Source organism: Panulirus ornatus, chromosome 12 (assembly GCF_036320965.1).
Source record: "Panulirus ornatus isolate Po-2019 chromosome 12, ASM3632096v1, whole genome shotgun sequence".
Taxonomy (NCBI): domain Eukaryota; kingdom Metazoa; phylum Arthropoda; class Malacostraca; order Decapoda; family Palinuridae; genus Panulirus; species Panulirus ornatus.
The window spans coordinates 1,456,053-1,461,747 of NC_092235.1; the positions used below are offsets into that span (position 1 = coordinate 1,456,053).

Genomic DNA, 5,695 nt, shown 5'->3' on the forward strand with positions numbered 1-5,695 from the left:
CTCGTATTCCCTCATGACCACAGCGCCAAACCGACTCCCGCCATCAGGCCGAGACGCACAAACATTTCTGACAAAATTGAGACAACCGCTTTCGCGTCAGTTTTGACACCAAGTGAATTTCTACGACAATTACGTTCAAGATGCTTGGTTTTTCGTTCATGGATTGAACAGAAGCAACCAACGATGGTTGCTACTGCCCAATCCATGAAGTCCCCCCCACCACGGAAAGGTAACCAAGCTTCGGGGGGGATGGGTGTTTACCCTGACGCCAACGGAGAAACTCAATACAATATTTTTATTATAACTTTCCTTAATCTTGAAAAATGAATCAATCAGAGGGAAGAATAGCCCCACTCATATGAAGATTGGCTAACCGAATGTATATAGTTGTCAGTCCTTCTAAAACTTGTATATTTTCGATCATTAGAGCATCCATCTATTCATCTCATATAAGTGTTGCTAGGACAGTTGTCTATTAGTGCAGAGATCTTTTCCTCGGTAAAGAAAGTGTAGCCGGACTCCGCCCTCATGAGGTTACTGCACGACAGCAAAGATCACCCTTTGGTAGGCTGTACTATAGGCAGCACAGCTCCGTCAAAGATCTCACTCCATAAGTGAACTTATATAGTTTCCTTTTTTAACATTTTGTCTTGTCTATAAGGAAATCATCAGTTCTTCTCCAGTGAAAGCAAAAAATCATCGAGAAATTCATTTGCTTCCTCAATATCAGGATCTTGTGGCTCTGTGTGGGGGACGGGGCTGGTGGGCTGTGTGTCTGGCTGTGTCTGGAGAGCGGGGCTGGTGGTCTCTGTGACTGGTTGTGTCTGGGGAGCGGGGCTGGTGGTCTCTGTGACTTGCTGCGTCTGGGAAGCGGGGCTGGTGGTCTCTGTGACTGTCTGTGTCTGGAAAGCGGGGCTGGTGGTCTCTGTGACTGGCTGTGTCTGGAGATCAGGGGAAGTCTTGGGTATAAATTTCAATATACTGTGAGCGATATCGTCTCTCAACCGATTCCTCTCGATCTTCTCTTGCACGGCCTTCATGATACGTTTGGGCGGCTTTCTCCATTTTCTTTGCATTTCAGTTGGTGATCCTGCGCCATCGAGCCACATGATACCAGAATAGTATCGTTCCTGTTTCCCAACGGGTCCAATCTTGGTGTCACACATGATGCCGAGGGAACCCAAATGGCGGCCGATGTTTACGTTGGAAGCCACGGGCTCGTTATGTATCTTGCAGTAACTTTCATACCGTTGCTGCAGCTCTTTCCTGCTGATAAGGTACCGCTTCATAGTAATAGTCTTTCCCTTCATTTGAACGAAGGTATTCATGAAACTAACAAAGGAAGCCTTTCCTTTGTAATCCCGTTTGTAGTAACAGAAAGCCATTGAAGACGTGGATTGGGTCAGGCGAAGTTACACAGACTAACAAGACAGTCCTATAAATCAATGGTCCTGTATCAGCACTGAACTCGAAATACGTCAGAACGATAATTTCAACCCAGGGCTGGAGGGCCAATTGATGATATTCTCACGTCTTGCTCAACCAAGTAACCTCGGTTAGACCTTGTTTATATTCAAATATAGTAAAGTTAATATAGTGAAGCTTGATGATTCTATTCATATGTAAGTTGCAATGTAGTTTGTATATATATATATATATATATATATATATATATATATATATATATATATATATATATATATATATATATATATATATATATATATATATATATATATTCAATAATGGATGGAACTTGGCTCCTAAGGTGATTTTGTTGTTGGAGTGGGACCTCCAGCCATTTTGTCCACCTTTTACCTTTCTAGACATGTGGTGGTGCATTGGGTAGTGTGGCAACCTTCGTCTTCATCTTTTTGGGTGCAGGCTTGGAAACCTCGTGGAGTAGTTGTGGGGTTTGCTTCTTTGCTGCACCCGACATAGCCATCTGGGTGTAGCTATCTACCCGGGCTGGTGGGTCAGCCACCATAGCTACACGCTCACTCGGTACCTGAGCTGGTGGACGAGCAGCCTTCCTTTCTTCCATGGCTACAGTCTGCCTAACGACCTGGGGTTGTGGAGCAGCCATCCTTACTACCACCCAGGTTGGTTGGGCAGCCTTCTTTCGTTTCTTTGCTACACCCTTCTGGTTGGGCTGGTTGGGCAACCTTCTTTTTCCTCTTCTTCGATACAACCTGCCAACCGAATTCGTCTGCTGGTGGGTCCGTTTCTTTCATGGATACAACCTCTGTAGCCACTTGGGCTGGCCGGTCAACCTTCGGTTGTAGGTAAAAGTATATATATAGAATAATGTGGTTATCATCAGCAGCCAGAGGCCATTCCTCCCTCCTTGCCTGCAGAGTTCTTGATTTTCTGGAAAGTTCTACGAGATTCTGGTAAGATAAATACCATTGAGAGGACGTTGTTAGGGGACAGTCAGGTTCAGTTTAGAGTTGGTTGTGGGATGGTTCTTTTACTGTGTCGTATCAGCCAGATGGGTATTTCTTTTCACAGTTTTCGTTAAAGTTTGTTTTCTAGAAGCATAATCTAGAGCACTATTTTCCATATGTTTATCATTTTTGTTGTTATAGTTTCATTATCATCATTAGTTTTGTTATTGTTGACTTTCAGATATTTGATGTTATGTTTGTGACTCCCGTGGAAGAGTCTGACATCTTGCTAGAAGACTTTCTGGTCACAATATTTCTGCACTGGGGAGTTGATCGTATTCTTTTATTGCAGGTTTTGTTATTATCTTGCTTTACATTAAGGTCTACTGGAGGTTTTCCCAATGCTGGTTGAACATATGTCCAGCAACAGGAGATAGCGTAAGATACAGTATTGATGAAACTTATCTATCTATATACCTATCTAAATATCGCTCTATCAATCTATCAATCTAACTATCTATCTATCTATATATCTATCTATCTTTATCTGAAATTCAACAATAATAAAATCATTGATATATAAAGTATAACAACGTCCTCTCAATGGCAATTATCTCACCAGAATCTTCTAGAACCTTCCAGAAAACTATGAACTCTGCAGGCAAGGAGGGAGGAATGGTCTCTGGCTATTGATAAAACCATATCATTCCATATATATATTTATATATACATATTTATGTATATATATGAATATATAACGTACAGAATAATGCGTCCATTATCAGTATCGAAGAAAACTGAAAAGATGAGGTCCCACCGAGATTCGAACTCGGATTGCTGGATCCAAAGTCCAGAGTGCTAACCCTTACACCATGGGACCTGATAAGAAAAGATGTGATTTCATCTAAATGTTTTACATATAATCAACCAGAGGCCATTCCTCCCTCCCTGCCTGCAGGGTTCAAGGTTTTCTAGAAGGTTCTCGAAGATTCTGGGTAGGAACTGCCATTGAGAGGACGTAGTTATACGTATCATTAATGATATTGTTGTTGACTTTCTGATTAAGAAAGATAGATAGATAGATAGATAGATAGGTAAAAAACAGATGTTAGATAGATCGATAGATACGTAAGGCTGTATATGTCAATTTTCACAGAAATCATTGATATCTGCGTTATTCTGCAAGAAATACATGTACATGGATGTAGTGATGATATGGGTTAGGTATAAGACCAGTCGTGTTGAGATTGTAGTGAATGTGACCATTGACTTCAACCTTAATTGTGTAGTGAAGATAAAGTTGTAGTGAAGATAAATCTTGAAGTGACTCATAAGGTTGTTGTGAGTACAAGGATGCATCGTAAATGAGTACTTCCTACCTGAAAGTCAACAATTACAAAATTGATCAAGTATAACAACATCCTCGGACAACCAACTACAAACACCAACCATAGAGTGAACCTGACTGTCATCTAACGACGACCTCTCAAAGGTAATGATCTTACCAGAATCTTCGAGAACCTTCTAGAAAACCTTGAACCCTGCAGGCAGGGAGGGAGGAATGGCCTCTGGTTGATTATATGTAAAACATTTAGATGAAATCACATCTTTTCTTATCAGGTCCCATGGTGTAAGGGTTAGCACTCCGGACTTTGGATCCAGCAATCCGAGTTCGAATCTCGTTGGGACCTCACCTTTTCAGTTTTCTTAGAAACTGATGATAGAACTGAGCCATAGATTTTACCTTCGATGGACATATATTTCTTACGTCCCACCATTTTATTTAAGTATGAAGATCTCACGGCAGAGAGGAAACATGTGATATTCAAAATTAAAAGCCGCAATTGCCCTCATGGTAATGTTCGACATGTTTGCAGACAGATGACACAGACATGTGAGAAGTTAGACAAATATGGACGTTCCTGGTTGCTGTATAGCCTAGGTTTATTATCACTTGTAATGAAGGAGAAATTTTGCACATTATTCCACACCTTTTTATTTAGGCTAGGCTACGCTAGGATGACTAGGGTCCATAACGTAACAGAGCTGGGAAATGCATCATATCGGATCTGTATTTGTGCAAAATGGCGCAAGTTTGTGGAAGTGATTTACGCAATGCCGGAGAGAATCCACCTCCACCAGAAATAATGTCTCAGACCATACAATATCTGCTGTTGGACGAGCAGGGGACATTAGACCAATATATTCCTGTAGTTTACTGCTCTTCCCAAACACGCAGCAAGACATTCGTAAAAGCGTTAAACTGAACTTTTCCATTGGTTTTCATATCTTTAATTACTTACACCAGTTCCAACATATGGAAAAAATCATTTGAGAAATCAGAAATTATTTGCCTATAAAAAGCATTTTGATCGATCGTACCAAATATTCAATTATTTCTGTACCCGACAAAATATTCAGTCACTCCTATATCCAACATTTTTCCTGCTGGCTGGTGCCGTTAAAGTCATATGGTAATTTACCGCAATTAGATTATAGATATATTCATCTATATGGAATGGCTCAGCGTGAAGAAACATATATATTTTCACTAAATCCTCCTCTTCACTACACTCCCATCTTCACTACATAGTTCTAACACAACATCTTGACTACACCATTGTATGACCACATTATCATATCATTGTGTTCTTATCTTCACCACAGCCTCGGCAAAATTGATGTTTTCTTTACACATCAGGGTAGATGGCCATCTTTATGATGACAGAGAACACACATAACTTATTAAACCACTTATCTTTAGTCACTTTAATCTAATTTTTGCTGATAAAAACGAATTATAATGACAATCCTTGTGTTCTGTGACGGGACATTGCACGGGTGAAGGAAATGTTGTCAGGCACATGTATTAAACTATTGAGAAATAAACTTAACTGTATTAAAGTATTGACTTCACTATATTAGACTTCTCTATATTAAGCTATGCTAGGATATGATCAGTTCCCAGGTTATATAAGGCGGGAGCCGGGACCGAGAGCATCATTTGAGCTGTGACCTCTGTCGAGTGAACATCTCTGCTCCGCCTTGCAAGCTCCCTCAACCTTTCTCGAACACTTCAATATAATAATGTTCACCAAGGAAGTAGGACGATCCTCCTTTGTCCAGGAGATGGAATTTGAATATGTCCATGTATTTGACATGGGCTATGGCTGTGTGGACATGGAAGTGGAATACCCAGACGTGGAAGTGATGGATGGAGTGGAATTTGGCTGTGTGGATATGGAGGTGGAATACCCAGACGTTGAAGAGATGGATGGAGTGGAATTGGTGGAATACCCGGACGTGGA

At 40.8% G+C, this 5,695-nt stretch overlaps 1 non-coding gene across 1 annotated transcript; it reads right to left on the minus strand.

Annotated features, from left to right (window-relative positions):
* Positions 1-3,195: 3,195 nt before the first annotated feature.
* TRNAQ-UUG (transfer RNA glutamine (anticodon UUG)) lies at positions 3,196-3,267 on the minus strand. The gene has a single exon. It is a non-coding gene; the product is annotated as a tRNA-Gln (tRNA).
* Positions 3,268-5,695: the final 2,428 nt, after the last annotated feature.